Source organism: Vicugna pacos, chromosome 27 (genome assembly GCF_048564905.1).
Source record: "Vicugna pacos chromosome 27, VicPac4, whole genome shotgun sequence".
NCBI classification, from domain to species: domain Eukaryota; kingdom Metazoa; phylum Chordata; class Mammalia; order Artiodactyla; family Camelidae; genus Vicugna; species Vicugna pacos.
Window position 1 is genome coordinate 13,393,357 of NC_133013.1, and position 16,593 is coordinate 13,409,949.

At 44.9% G+C, this 16,593-nt stretch overlaps 1 long non-coding RNA gene across 1 annotated transcript; it reads left to right on the forward strand.

The window, feature by feature from the left end:
* The first annotated feature begins 10,382 nt into the window (after positions 1–10,382).
* LOC140689699 (uncharacterized) lies at positions 10,383–15,927 on the forward strand. The gene is made up of 3 exons (XR_012064747.1): positions 10,383–12,361; positions 13,231–13,278; positions 13,818–15,927. It is a non-coding gene; the product is annotated as an uncharacterized lncRNA (long non-coding RNA).
* The last annotated feature ends 666 nt before the right edge of the window (positions 15,928–16,593 follow it).

Consider the following 16,593-nt stretch of genomic DNA (forward strand, 5'->3'; position numbering starts at 1 on the left):
GAAGTGGGGGTGAAACTAGAAGGATCATGGGAGGAAAGGGAGGAGGGAGTTTCAAGAAGGAAAGGCTGGAAACTGAGTCGGGGTCCTTATCAGGATGGTTGTGAGAGAGACGGAGTGGACCAGGGCAGAATGAGGGCAGATGGAGGGGCAGCCCTGATGATCAAGTTCTGCAGAGGAACTGAAGAGTGTGGAGATAAACTGAGGGATGTGATCACACCAGGAGGAAAATGGATGTAGCAGAGATCTTTGTAAACAAACAAACAAAAGAAGCACAATAGCCTTAGCAAGCCCTCTGTTTTGTTATTTCTCTTTTTAGAGTGACAGTAAGATTTCTCCACCCTCTAATCAAGTTTTAACCGGGAGACATGGAGTTGGGGTCCTCCAAGAAACAGCCCTTCTCCTTCAAGTGTGTTACTTATCTTACGAGAGAATGAGAAGAAGGACAAATCCCATTATGGAAAGCGTCCCCCAAAGGACAGATTGGAACACAAACACCGCCTCAGGCTCTGTCCAGTTGCACGGGGCACAGGAAGGGTAGATCCTACATGAGGCTAAAATGGGAAAGGTGCCTTCTCCCAAATCATGAGCCTAAACTACATTCACAGAACAAAAGATTACTTGCCATGTGCTCAAGGTCCTTCTCTATAACCAGTCTGCTCAGAGAATTGGACAAGGAGCAGTGAGGGGAAGAAACAGCAGCAAGACACCTGCCCTCCAGGAGCTTGCATCCCGGTGCACATATACCACCTGTAACTCCATGCGAGTGCTCCAAGGGTTTCTTGATTTTTTTTGGAATCATCCAGTTCCAAACTAGGGTAGGGGTGGCAGGGCATTGGATCTACCAATTGCTAGTTTTGCGTAAGGGATGTAAACTCTCTGGGCCTGACTCTTTACCTATAAAACAGGAAGAATTTTTCACCATTGTTTGTAAGGACTGGAATAACATATTTCGAGCACATGGCATGGTGGTTGGCGTGCATGCCGGATGAAGAGCGGCCATGATCTCTCACGATACGATGTGGGGATGGAGTTCTCACCAAATCTAGTGAGTCTGGCAAGGGGAGTGAAAGAAAATAGCTTCTTGGAGAACGTGGAAATAAAAATTAGCCTTAAAAAGTAACAAGAGTTTTGCCTAAACAAAATGCTGCTTATGAAGCTTCCCCTCTTCATCCAGCTAGCCATCCATCCACCCATCCATTTATTCATTCAACAACATTTTTGGAGTGCCCAGAATGTGCCAGGCACATGAGGAACACTCAGACATTAGTAACACCAGCTAAGCAACCACAGTGTTCCAATCAGGTATTGGAAAATAAGCCAAGTATCAAACTCAAGTAATGCCTAATTCCCTTTTCCTTATGTGCATCAGAGAGAAATGACCTGTGACGTGAATCTCTACAGCCTTTGGCAGAGGTTTTGTTTTGGGTTTTTTTCAGTGGGATTTTTTTCCCTTTCTTTTCAGCTGCTCTGGCTTTTCGCAAAGAATCAAGCATTTACACGTTGTAGAATGCCCACAGAAAATAAAACGTCTGTCCTCACATAGTGGCTTTTAAAGTAATGTTTGAGCCCTCCCTTTGTTGAAGTTCATCATTGGAGAACCACTCTTTCCTCCCCACAGGGAGCTCATTCTTCACCAAAGGGAGAGCTGGGAGCATGCGCATGGAGATGCTTTAGGGAGAGGAGGGGAGATAAAATTAGAACTTTTTTTTTTTTTTTTTTTTTGCTGGCCAGAACCTCACTTTTGAAAATAAAATTTAAGTACTTGTGAAGTTTATTTGACTGGTTTGCTCTTTGCTGTCCAGTCTCATATTCCCATTTTTTTCTAATTTCTCTGCAAAATTCAAGTGCATGCCTTTTCACCCATCGTCCTCCCTACTCTAAGAGAAACCCAGCAGGTAGCCCAGCCCAGCCCCAGTGGAAGCTGCAGCTCAAATTCCTACAAAGGGAAGGAGTAGAAGCCACTCTATCTAGTTCCTAAATCTTTTGAGCCCAAACCGTAGTTTGAGGGGTCCTCAACCGTCAACCCATCTCTCTCTGGAGTGCTTTGCACACAGGAATCCCATGTTCTACTCACAGAGGAAAGACTCAGCCCTGCCTCCTAACTTCATGTGGGACCTGGAAGAGCTTCAATGATGTATTTGTTAACCAGAGACCACCTTTCTTTGTGGCTGAATGATACCACCCATCATCATGGGGGCTCGGAGCCCCCCTCCAACCCTCCACAGGAAACTGGCCAGAAAGGGGGCCTAGATGCTGCAGAATTGTCTTTAGAGAACTTTCTAGTGGATAAAGCACTTATAAAGCAATAATTGAGCCATAATGTTCAAGTCTGTCTTATGGATCGTAATAATGGCTATCTCTTAGTATCCTGGAAGCTGCTCTTGGTGTTTCTTACGTGTATTTACTATATAATCTTCCAAATAACCATTAAAAGCCTTGCTACTCAAAGTGTGATCTGCGAACCAGCAGTGTCACCACCATCCAGGAGCTTATTTGAGATGCAGGATCTCAGGTTCCACAGAGAGCCAACTGACTCGGAGAGTGCATTTTAACAAGCCGAGGTGCGTTCATGGTCGGGTTTGAGAAGATGCTGCTCTGGTTACTGCTTTTATCCCCATTTTATAGACAATGAAACCAAGACCCAGAGGGGCTAACTAACTTGCACAAGAATATGCAGATAGGAAGGGGCAGAGCTGGGATTCAAGCTGAAGAAGTCAGGGGTCCGAGCCCACGCCCTCTCTCCATGCTTCGTAACACTGATATTTAATCACCACTTACATATCTTCCCAGGGTAATTTCTTGTTCCCAGCCTCTGCCATGAGTTCCAGCACCCTCCACTCTGCTGCCAGCATTTATCCCAACGCCACTCTCACCAGACTTCCTGGCATAGCGTATTCAACGTCACCCCTAGACTTGCAAGATTGGGTCTAAATCCTTTTACATAGAGGACAAGACTGACCATATGACCCTAAGCAACCTTACCAACTTCGTCTTTCATCTCTCCCTGCCTCCCTATTCATGTCACCCAAACTTAGGGACCCCTTTGTATCCTCTCACAGATGGGGTGTGGGTGTGCCCTCTACCTAGAACATATCTTCTTCTCCGCCTGGTGAATCCAAATCCAAGCCCAAGTGTCAGCTCACCATGGAAGTATTTCCTAGCCCCTCTGGCCAAATTTTATCATTTCGGTCACTCTGGTCTCGTAGCATCTAAGTTCTTACCACGATGGTAAATCTCACATGTGATGATGGAAGCATGTCTCTCCTACATCTCAAAATGTGACCTCCGTGAGAAGAGACCACGCCACAGGGGTCTTTGAGCCCACTATGCCCACCCCAGTGCTTTCCCCATAGTGGTGAGTGCTTGAGCTGTTGAGCCAATGAAATGCATGGGCTGCCCAGTCCTATGGATGCATGGGGAGCACGGAGCATTTTGCACCATAAGCCCTGTGCCTCGGTAAAGAGAAAGTGCCACCCTCCAGGCGGCTTTCACTCAACAACCTTGGAAGAAGTAGCCCGGAGTATTTAAGAAAGAGCCTCATCTTAAAAGTCAGCAACTTCTCTACAGAGCCTTAGAGTGGAGGGTGGCGAGAACAGTTTTGCCACCATAACCCTTCTCTTTGTGTCATGACACTTGAGGGACTTCCTTCAATGTCCCTTTAGAGTGCAACATTCTGTGACTAAAAATGATACTTTGTATGAAGCCAGCACCCAGTCTGTTTGGCCGTTCAGGAATGGAGAGGGCATTGCTTCCATTCATATACTTGGGGTCACCAGGTACCCCAAGGTACATTTTCTTTTACTGAATTTCTACATCTTCTGTCAAATGAATTTGCCCTTTAAAATAGGCTTTAGGGAAATCCAGGCATTTTGAGAAGCGTCCTAAACACAAACCCAGTCCCCGGACCATATCCACCTGCGTGGCAGCATTTGCTTTTTTTTGAAAAATCGTAGATGCTAACATTTTCTACACAATCTTCAAAGAAAAACTTAAAGAAAAAAAAAGCCAAAGCATGTGTCAGAAGAGGGAGACTGAAGAAACTTCATTTTGTTTCTTGAGTGCTAGAGAATACACTTACCTGGAGAGCAACTCCATTGTGCGTATTATAATTGGCCTCTTAACCACCCCTTAAATTTTCAAGCCTTTGTAATAGTCACATATAACTTCAGGAAAAGTTGATCCTGGAGAACGTGCAAGACCTTTTTCTACTCACCCCCTGCCATCAGAAATGGGAAGAATGATCTGTGTACACCTGCCATGGAAGGTTCTGTTGCCCAGGGACACTTGGGACCTTCGATGCAGTCAACCCCAGTCCTGGATCCCACTAACTCATTTTTTTTAATACTTGAATTTATTTTTTTATTTCAAAACTATGGAGAATATAATTTAAAGAATTATAGAAGCACGTAAAATAAAAAAGTGAAAGTCTGTCTCTTGACTATTTGCCCCTGTGGAGTAGCCATGTTAATTTGAGTATATTCTTCCAGCTTATTGAAAGGCAAATGAAAAAATTAGCATTAAGTCTAGAGAGGGTGTGGAGAAAAAGGAACCCTCCCACACGGCTGGCGGGAATGCAAATCGGTGCAGCCACTACGGAGGACAGCACGGAGGGCCCCCCCAAAAAATACAAATAAACCTAACATATGATCCAGCAACCCCACCCCTGGGTGTATATAATTTGAAAAGACACCTGCACCCCAATGTCTACAGCAGCAGCATTCACAACAGCCAAGACATGGAAACAACCCAAATGCCCAGCAACAGCTGACTGGACAAAGAAGACGTGGTGTATAGACACACACACACACACACACACACACACACACACAGTGGAATACTACTCAGCCACAAAAAAGAATAATGCCATTTGCAGCAACACTGAAGGACCCGGAGACTGTCATTCCAAGTGAAGCAAGCCAGAAAGAGAAAGAAAAACACCACGTGATACCACCGCCCATATGTAGAACCCAAAAAAAAGGACACAAATGAATTTATCTACAAAACAGAAACAGACTCACAGACACAGAGAACAACCCTATGGCTACCAGGGAGTAAAGGGGATGGGAAGGGACAAACCGGGAATTCGAAACCTGCACCTCTTGGCGTCACAGCAGTATTCATATGGGTCCTCCATTTCATACACGTTCTCCTCAATGACATAAATGTTTTCTTCCGAGTACATCCTCTCTGCGACTGTATTTGTTAACCCTAACGGGAGGCGGTTGGCCAAAGTGATCAAGCTTGAACTTTGTAACTTCTTTTTGCTACCAGAGTACCATCTGAGGATGGAAGCACCAGCCACAAGAATGAGAGCCAGGCCAGCAGAGACCCCTGCTCCGAAGTAGAGGCTTGTTCTGGTGGTCGCACCCATGTCTTATAACTCACTAGCCAGTGAGGGTATTTCCTGTGGGAACACAGACACAGTGGCAGCAAACGGCCAGAAATCCATCGTCTGCTCAGCCAGTCTCATGACTTGTGCATCAGACCATCTCTTTCACGTATCACAGGAACACAGGGACTGTTTGATTTTTATCATGGAGGGTCTCCAGTGTCTGTGACTCTAAGCCGTGTCCCTCGGTGGTGAGCATCCTTGGAGAGCCTGTAGAGACGTCGTTCCATCGAGGAGGTGGTTTGATGACCAACTCCAGGTTTTATTTTTGATCATTCATTGGGCCTGGGAATTGGATCCGGCAGCAATAGGTCCCACGATCGGCTAAAGTCACATTCTTTATGATCAAGGTTACATCTCCTTTGAGGCAGTCTGTCTTTAGCAGTTATCTGCTGGATGTCCGATATTTCAGCTTCCTTCCACCAGTTCTGAGCACCATATTGTAACATTCAAACACAGGGCAGGGTCCCTTGCCCCAGCACACAGGCACGAGGTTCTCAGGGGTGGCTGGAGAGTAGGCACAGGGCAGATCAGCATTCCGTCCCACGTCAACCACATACACCCCCTCCGGAGACCTCAGCTCAGGGTTTTTACACTGGTAGCCGCCTTCCCTGCCGCAGCCGAAATTTCCCACTAACTCTTAACCTGTGGGAAAAGGAACTGGACGCCTCACTCCTGGCCTTTAACTGTGCTCGCCCTTGTACCCATGAAGCTGCCTCCCACCCACCCATTTGTCGTCATCTTACATCCGACCAGTCCCTCAAACTGTAGCTCCTCTGCTGGCAAGGAGTAGGCACAGCTGGCGATTGTGTCATGAAGGGCTCCTCCCACCATGTCCACGGTGAAGCTCTCCTCGCTGTCTCCCCCACCACCAAAGAACTTCTGAAACACAATGGAAACTGATATAGCATGTATCTGACCGCATGTTTCTACCATCCTGATAATCAGGGGCTCAATGATACTTCATTCGTTTCTCCCCATGGTACCCGGCATCTTGCAGGCACTCAATAAATATTTGTTGAATTAACTGAATGAAAAAAGTTCCCTCCACTTTTATGAATACTAGGTGTGATTATACACACACATGTAAGTATGTTTTCTAAGTGCGAATTTTTAATACTGCTGTATTCAAATGAAGCAAATTCAAAAGAGTACGACTGTTAAGAAGAGTCTTACTTAATAACAGAAAATAATAATTTTCTGTTAATTAGGAAAGTGACAGTAGTTTCAAATAAAATGGTGCTTGGGTCACGTCATCCATGCAACGGGTAAGGAACCTAGGTAAGGCAGAAAGCCCGAATGAGCCAGAATGTTGCTGCAGGAAGGCAGCTGTTAACCTCCATCACGACTGCTGACATGGTAGGAGCGGGGAAGGGATTTCTAGGGATGTTGGGAAATTCCATGGAGGAAAAGGTTTTGAGTTAAACTGGACAGATCTTTTCCAGGCAGCCCTCAGACCAGAAGATCTCCTTTTTCTTTTTGTTCTCTAAAGACTAAAAAGCTTTTCTCGGTACCACTGAAAAGCTTTTTTCAGTTAGAAGAGACTTGAAAATCACCTTCTTACTCACTGGGGGCATCAAAGTCCCAACTCCCAAAGTACCACCACTATGAAAATTTACATGACGGCAATCAGCAATGCCCCTGTACTTACAAAATTTTGAAAAATTGTATTTTGAAAAATTGCAGCAGAAAGATGGCAAGCCCTTGAAGCATTCACTTTGTAGCAAGAAGCACAGATAGTGATTAAGAGCTTGGAGCCAGGCTGCCTGGGCTGGCATCTGGATCATCCACTGACCAGCTCTAATTTTTGGCAAGTAATCTAGCCTCATCAGGTTTCAGCTCCTTCTCTGTAAAACGGGGATAATTACACCTTATAAGTTTGCTTTGAGAGTTAAATAGGTTAATATTGAGGAATAAGTGAATTAACACCGTCAAGGGCTTAGAAATACGCTTGGCACATGCTAAGCACTGTTGTGAAAGAGCAACGTCCAACACAGAAGCGACAGGCATGAGTCAGAAAAAGACACAAAACAAAGATATGGTTTTCACGTCATCTTCTTTTGTGAAGTGTTTGTTCAGGTCTTTTGCTCATTTTCATTGGGTGGTTTGTCTTTTTATTATTCATTTGTAAGAGTTCATTATATATTCTAAGTGTAAATCCTTTGTCAGATATGTGTGCTTGAAATAAACACATTAGAAGACGCGCAATATCATTAGCCATTAGGGAAATGCAAATTAGAACCTCAGTGACGACATTTACCCATGAGAATGGCTAAGACTGAAAAGACAGGTGACACCAAGCGTTGGGGAGGGTGTTCCCCAACTACAACGCTCAGTGTGATGCCGATGGGAGTGCAAAATGATATGACCATTTTGGAAAACATTTTGGACGCTTCTCATACCGTTAAACATTGACCTGCCATATGACTGGGGTATTTACTCAAGAGAAATGAAAACATATGTTTATACAAAGACCTGTATGAGAATGTTCGCAGCTGCTTTGTTCAGAACAGCCAAACATTGGAAACAACCCAAACGTCCATCAGCAGGAGAATGGATAACACCCCGTGGTACAGTGATGTATAAGGCAACTGATTTGCACAGTGAGAAGGATGAATCTACGGACATGATGTTGAGCAGAAGATGTCAGTTACAAAAGAGTACACACTGTGTGCTTTCATTTATAAAAAGTTCAAGTACAAGCAAAATACTCAAGTGAAGAGCCAGCACCACGAGAGATGGCTGTTCAAACTGCCTCGTGTGTCCTCGCTCTCAGCAACCACGAGTGTCTGTCCAAACAGTCTCTGAGTGGGTAAACAGCCATTATCTCTCACTCACAGGTAAGTGCATGGTCCAAGGCAGCAGTTAACTCATCGCTCATTTTCCCCATTTCACCAATGCGAATTTATTTCTCCTATATTCCCAATGTCATGACAATTATCCATCACAGTTCAGGTAGGATTAGATATTGTGGCCAGATCCATCTTGGTGCCAATTTTGAAAAACAGCAATGCTTTTTCAGATAGGCTCACATTTTGGAATCGCAGATATGGGGTCTCAGGCTTGTGGTAAAGAACTGCATTGTGAGCTCTCGCCTCCCTCTCCCCACCCAAGCAAACTGTTTCTTTATGCAAAGGGAATCACAAACTCCTCCTCAATCCAGGAATAGCGATCCAGAAATTCCTCAAAGTTTCCAGAGTGTGGATGCCACACTACAGCAGGGAGGTAGCTCCTTTTTTATTTTCCAGTGGGAATGAGGGCAGGGATATATGTGTGTTCTCAGATTGTCATCCTAGCAGAAAGTCCTGCTTATGGCATATGATGCTGGGTGGGAGGGGCCAAGAGCCATGCACTTCTGAGAAGGTGTCCTGCTTTGCTAACCAAGATCTCTTCATTAAGTGCCAGTAAGTACTAAGTCCTTTCATACTGCAGTGTCTGCCAGCACGCATATCTGTGCTTGCTGTTTCATGTTTCTTGGCCCCATTTCAGACATATACTCCTGTCAGTATGCCCTCCCTCTGCAGTCGCCATTGGGTCCTTTACCATAGAGCTGGCATCACTGATGTGTCAGACACATTCCTCCATTCATTGGTCCAACCAATTACTCATAGACCCAAGTTTAAGCACTTGCTTGGGCAGTCTGGAAATCACGCACGCTTCTCCCAGATTTAGGGGACAGAACACTCTGGTGCACCATTGTGTCCATCAGATTGGAAATGACTCATTCAACCGTAACGGCAAAATCATCCAAGAATTTTCAATAGGGGAAACATAAGCTTAGAAAATATTTTCTTCCTTTCTCATCATAAAAACTAACCTCTGAGTATGCACTGGTATGTCACAACAGAAATGACAGTTTGAGGCACACCTGGACCCAATGAGTCGTGGGAGGTTTAATTCTTTGGAGGTCCGTGTTAAAGACGTGACCAGGAAACAGGTTGGAATGAACTCCAATCTGTGCACGACTCACTAACCCAAATCTCACCCTGTCATGAAAATCAATAGATCATCAAGGGGAAGATCTTTGATCTTTATTTCAAAATGCCACATCACTTGGAACCCAAATTCTAGACGAGTGATTTGGGACCGGAACCCAGTAGAGCAGGGGCTTTGAAGTCAGGCAGCCCTGGCTTCAGCAGCTCTGAGTCTAGCTTTGGAAACTGATTTCACCTCCATCCCCTGATTGTTCGCGACTGCAGTGTGTCTCTTATCACCTGCCACCTGGGTTTGTGAGAGAACATCCTTGAAAGCGCCGACCCCTACATTTGACTATAGAGAAGACACTTGGAAGAGATTGCCATCATCACTGTCAGAAGTGAAAACTTTTCACCCCAGGCCACTGCCTTTGTCAAAGACCAAGAGAAATGGCAGCTACTGTATTCTTCGGGCTGCTTTATTGTCTATAAAAGTAGGCTAGAAACCTGGCTTCCACAGTGATGATGCCAGTCAGCCACCAACCTGCAGGAGGTGCTCCTTCGCCACAGGCGTCGGCCAGCGGAGCTGCCCAGACCAGCTGCTCAGCCAGCCCGATGGCGGGGAGCATGGGCTCGAGACGGTCACTCAGAGCCTCAGGTGAAGGACTCTCCCTCCTCATACGTGACGCTAAGCTAGGAGCTTGGAACGCAACTCAGAGAGAGTCCCCGTCTTCAAAACAGCTAGCAAAGACAATGGAACGAGGCAGCCAACGCCTCCGACAATAAGAGAAGAGCAAAACAAGAGCCTTGGGCGCACTCAGTCCAGCACAGGGGCTGAGCCCTGAAGATGGGCAAACTTTGAAGGAGGGTAACTGGAGCAGAGAACATTGCAGGCTGAGACAGGAGGCCACCCCTCCAGTTGCTTCCTGTCACTGGCAGAATTATGAAGAAAAGAGAGAGAAAGCTGACCAAATGAGACCAGCGGGGTCAGGCCAGCCTCTGAGGCCAGGTGTGACTGCGTGCGGGTGCGCTGCGTGGGTGCGGGGGCGGGTGTGCGGGCATTTCTGTGCCCTGTTCCCTCTACGGAGCTTCAGCTTTGCTTTCCACGGGTCTCCTTACAGTAAAACTGTAGGGACACATTCAAAAGGAATTTTTTCCTACCCGCTGAAGGCTGAAAGGAGAATAGATGAAAATGCATTAAAACGATGATTCACCACCAGCAATTTTTATGAAATCAGTTTCTATAAATTGAAACACAGAATCTTAATATGCTGCCTCTTAAGCCACTGACTTAGTGAACAGACCTCAGATAATCTCCTCCACTGCCACTGGCAGAGTCTCCAGGAGAGGTCATTCCAGAAAGTTCCCCCAAGCTGGAACATCTGTGGCTCGCAGATATTTCATTCCTGGCTCAGCCTTCCTGTCTGGGCCGACCACTATGATTAGAAATGCGTCCAAAATAAACCTCAGACAACTGAACCTCCCTCAGCAACGTGGGGGGCACTTGGTGTTAGAGGGTGGTCACCCCGAGTCGTTGCAGACGTTGCCCCAGGTGCTGAGCAGCTGGCTGGAACGGCTCAGGAAATTCTATCCCTCCAGCTCCCAACACGCTGAGAAGTAACCCAGGGACGCCAGCAGTCCTGTCCCACCTGTGGAAATTAATGGTGCCAGCTCAGCATATTGGCAGCAAAAAGAAATTTACACAGCAAACAAACCTGCTGCAAAATTGAAAATATTTGTTTAACAAAAGCACATTGATTAAAGTCACTCCAAGATCAAATTACTCTCCCAGCCAGGGCAGTTTCACCCCGGAGGGCAGCAGACTTCTATTGGCAGCGTATTGATGAAAAGTTCAAGTTATGTCTAGATGTACCATAGTGGGTGTGTTACTCTCAGAAGTGGCTCATAATTTTTTTCTCCTACACCCGAGTCTTCATTTGGAAGAGCTTAATTCCAATACAAACAGTAATCAGGAAATAAAATCACTGATGTATGTCTTTCCAATATCCGTCTTGGGTAAGAACTTTTCATTTCTATGGTCAATTAAAGCCCATCTTAAATAAAAAGTTGAGCTCATTTCAAAGAGACTTCCAGGGTTACTTGGTGTCTCAAGTCCGCCACAATTTCAAAGGAAAATACAGTGCAGAGCCAAAGCCACTTCTTAACTACACAGGCATGCAAAGAACCAAAGAAATATATTCAACGTGAGAGTCGCAACAATTGCAGGAAGGGTCCCTCCCCTGGTACCTGAAGATGAGGGCATCTGAGGGCTGGGCCAAGGTCAGCAGGCTGCTTAGGGAAGTCCTTCTGCTGTTTGAAGAGTCTGGTTAAGGTCTCTCTGGGCCCCTGCAGCTACCTAGCTAAGACACTGATTTCTCATAGCCACCCTGAAAATGACCCATGTTCAATCTGCTGAAGTATTTTAAACAATGCAAGAAGGGGCAGCCTTCATTTCGGACACGGTGGTCTCCTAAGGTCAGCAGTGGTGAAACAAGACTATCTCAAACTCTGGCTCGGGGTTGGCAGCGGGGGAGTGCTTCTCTCGTGGCCCTTTCAGAGATGACAGAATCCAAGCCACATGCTGGAAAAGAAGGGTGAGCCTTCCCACCCCGTGTGCCCAAACGTGCAGTAGCCTCAAGACCTGAAGGCGGAAGGGTAGCAAGAGACGGGTAACGAGGCACACGGGGGCCAGCCGACTGCATGCACCCACACCTCCCAGGATCTGCTGCCCTGCCTCCACCCAGCAGGAGGCTGCCAGTCACTCCCGCACGGGGCAGATGCACAACAGGACAAATTCTAAACCCAGGCCTGCAATCGCCCTCCCTTCTTCATTCCCAAGTGGGACACCCCCCCAGGCTGCAGGAGCATGGAGCTCTCTCCCGACTCAGGCCACCCATCTCCAGCTTAGGATGGTCTACACTTTCAGATTGGACACCCAAGTTACAAAGACAGTGAAAGCTCCAAGAAGCTCCCCTCGTGGGCAACAGACAAGCTCCCTGCACCTTCTCAGGAATCAGAGACTCAGCGCTTCCCACCCGGCCTCCTTCCTCCAAAGAAGGTATGGAACCCGCCCCGCACACGCGAGCATGCGCACACGAGAACAGGGGGGACACTTCAGTGGGATTTGCAAAGGTTGTTGCTTGTGTTAGCTCATCGGGAACCCAAGGTGGGGAGGGAATGGGAAGGATAGGATGGAGGAGATCGAAGGTGGGGGGCGCAGGAGAGAGGGGACACCAGAGGAGGTCAAGGGACGGAAGCCACCCTGTCGGAGCGCCTAGCTTCTAGGTACTGTACTGGGTGTTTTGTTTTTTTTGTTGTTGTTGTTTTGTTTTGTTTTGTTTTGCTTTCCACATTTAACCCTCACGTTACTCCTCCGTGAGAAGCCAGGGTTCCAACCCTGACTGAACATTCAAATCACCTAAGGATCTTTTCAATAACGCAGGTGCTGAGCACCGACAGCATCCTTTGAATCAAAATCTCTAGGAGTGGGGGCCGTGCACTCAAGAGTTTCTTAAAGCATCGCAGGAAATTCCCACTGTGCGGCCAAGATTGCGGATTACCCCGCCAAGGAACCACTAAGCTCCTTTTCCGCTCTTGTAACATGAACTATCTCGCACCGATTCAAGAAAGAGAAGTCAGCGCAGGGTGCCGGGAGGTGACCCCCACAGGGCCAGCCTCCCCTCCTCCTGCCATCTGCAGCTCTTCCCCAAGCTCTAGACCTGCCGAGATTGTGATAAAGTGTCATCCAGGGGAATCCAGGATTTTTGCTTTGCGCGATTCAATAAAGGACTGAATAGGAGTTAAATTTTGCTTTCTTAAACTTCTTCAACTCCTAAGACCGTTTCAGTCTTGAAAATATAGGATCACATATCTTAGAAGATTTACAGCTTTTCAGATGAGAAGTTTTTCTTTGTCTTTTTCACCCAGATGTGGAGCCAGGAGAGGAGCCCACTCCAGGTTTAATGCTGACATGAGGTGAGCAGCCAGACATCACTTTGAAGCATAAATTTTTTGGCTTGGGAGAAAATGCATGCTCTAGTTCCTGATCATTGACTTTTGCAAGATCCCAATTTAAGTAGCAATTGCCCCCGTTACCCGGGTTACTTCGTATCTTATACGAGCACTTAGATAGAAAATTCAATATTCCTTATGCTGACCAGGAAATGACAGGAAGAATTGCAGTTTAAATTTGGGATCATTTCTCTACTCTTTTTTCTTTTTAGCATCATTCTAAGAGGCCCTGGTTACAAACAGACCAGGGTAGTTAAAAAAAAAAATGTAATATAAGGATAGGGGGTTAAGAGGTACAAACTATTATGAATAAAATAAGCTACAAGGATGTATTGTACAAAACAGGGAATATAGCCAATATTTTATAATAACTATAAATGGAGTATATAACCTTTAAAATTGTGAATTACTACATTGTACACCTGTAACATATAATATTGTACATCAATAAGAAATAGTAATAATGTTAACAATGTCTTCTTTTTGCCTTTTTTTACCCTAAGAAAAGGTTCAGCTCGTCCCCCCAGCATGCAATCAACCCTGATCACAGTGCCACCTGAGCCCAGGAGTTGGCCAAGTTGGAAGATTCTCGTTTACACCCGAGGACATGGGAGCCTGAGGTGGGCTCAGCTGCTGACGATGGAACTGGGGCAAGCAGATTGGCTCCTCGGCCCCCAAACAAGAGAGAGAAAGGGCAGTGGAACTGAGTCAGGATTCCTCGTCTTCAAATCCCAGCTCCGATGCATGCTCCACATGTAAGACTTTAAGAAGAGCCATGTGGTTCCCTCTGCGGGCCACGGTTTTCTCTTTTGTAAAAAGAGCAGTTTGGGAGAGAAACTTTCAAGTGCCTTTTCCAGCTGGAAGATCCCATGGCCAGATGACCCAGGGTCCAAAGAGAAGTCAAGGCACCGGCGTTAAGGTCAGGCTGAACTGGACTTGATGCCCAGCTCGGCCATGTAGCAGCGAAATGACTCTGATCATCATTTTCATCCTCTCTGAATATCAAATGTAAAATTAAAACAGAAGGCAGCTGCCATCTCACAACACTGTGGCCACTAACGAGTTAAAGTGCAGGAAATGCCCGGCAGGGCACCTGGCCAGTTGAGTGGCTCAGCACAGAGCTCTGCTCTTTTCAGCCCCTTGTTGGGAACCTGGGAACTGGGTCCAGCCCACCATCCTGCAAACGTAGCCCAGCACGTGACTGTAGTGGGGGGTGCACGGCACCTACTGCTGTTCTCAGCCTTTGGGACCTCCGCCAAGACTGAAGCTATGACTGTAAAAGGAGGAGTTGAATTTAATATCCTGTTACGGCGATTCTGAAAGAGCTTGACTTGTGACAAATGGGACCAGATCGACTCCTGCTGAACCTGCTCATCTCTATTTCCTCTGTGTGTATGTGTGTTTTGCTCAGTCGGAACAGTGATTATTTATCAGCCGAGGTGACCAAAGGTATTGAATAGTAGAATTATACATGTGTGCTGGGCTTTCTCTACACCTGGGGTGCTTTGAGGCTGCATCAGTAGAGCATCAAGAAAGGGCCGGGCATGGGAGGACTTGACAGACGGGCATTTGAATTTTGGCTTTAAGTAACCCAGCTGTAGAATTTGTATTACTTAACTTCTCTGAGCCTCGGTTTTTCTATTTATAAAATAAGAGCGATGGTGCCTCCTTGCAGGGATGTGTGTAACACCTGCCAACATCCATAGCAGAGGGCTGATGTTGGTATCAGGTAAGTAACCTGCCCGGTTGTTCTTCAGGAATACCTTGGTTATGCTTGGCCCCTTGATCTCCCTTAGAAACTTTAGAACCAGTTTGTGATAGTCTATAGGAAAGTCCAATGAGAATTTTTATTGATTTGGGGAATATTAACTTCTTTATGATTGTCAATCAACCTATCCATAAACATGGTATGTCTTCTTTTTAAAGCCCTAAATGGAGTTTTTAAAATATTTTTAAAATATTTTGTCTATAAAGCTCTTAGATACCCATTTTTAGATTTATCTCCCAGGTACCAAACTTCTATTTGTTTGTTTTTAAAGATATCACATATTCTAATGGCTGCATAGAAATGCAATTTTTATTTTGTGTGTTCATTTTATATCCACAGAAACCATTAATAATTTTAAGAATTTTCCTGTAGATTATTTAGGTTTTCTGTACAGATATGTGTGTTCAAATAATGACATTCCTTCTACTTCATTTTCACTCTGTTGCTTTGTTGAGGAGTGCAGTACAAAGTTTAAAAGATACAACTAGAGCAGGTATCCATATCTTATTTCTTATTTTAAAGTGTTTCTAATAGTTTATCATTATTTGGGGAATTGCTTTTATCAGATTTTAAAAGTTCTCTTAGTTTGCTAGGAATACAAATTAATAAATGCTAAATTGTATTGAATAACTTTCTACATCTATGGCAATGAGCATATGCATTTTCTCCTTTGATCTGTGTAATATAATGAATAGCATTAATCAATTTCCAATTTGAATACATCTTACATTCTGGGTTTATCCTGGTAAAACCTTTTTATCCTAAAGCACATTTTCTGTGATATCAATATAGTTCCATGAATGAGCACTCATGGACTATTTCCTAATAAATTTTTCCTATCCATATGTTTTCAAACATTCTGTATGCTAATGTTTCAGGTAAAGAGCAGGTAATTGGGTTTAATTCATTTTTAATACATTCTGACAATCTCTGTCTCAACCGGCAAGTTTACATTATATATAAACACATATTATATATAGTATATAATCATAATTAATGCTGATATATTTGAATTTATTTTACTCTTGTGCTTCCCATAAGCTGGTTTTTTCCCTATATGTCTTTTTTTTCTCCTTGCTTGCCTTTAATGTTGATTGTAATTTGTCTTATTCCATTTTCTCCCTGTACTTGTATAGAATTTATATGTAGTATTTTATCTCTCTTGTTTTCTGAGGAAGTTTATTTCTGGAAGTTCTTTGAGACCTGAGTAAAGAGTTTCTTTCTTCAAAGAGAATTTACATAAGCCAGATGGCAGAAGGCCCTACCAAGTCATCACTGCTTTAAATTCAATGAATTCCCTGCTTAGGATCTCTTAGAAATTTCAGGTATTGTGAGTTCTTGTACTTTGAATAGATCTTTTATCTGTGTGTGATTCTGTAGCATTAGTCGTTGATCATTTGGCAAATACTAGTTCACAGAGTTGTACAGATTTTTCAAATGTTGACATATTTCATTATATGGTATCCAAAAAGTCACATTTGTTAACATCCCTACCAGTCCCATCAGAAAGT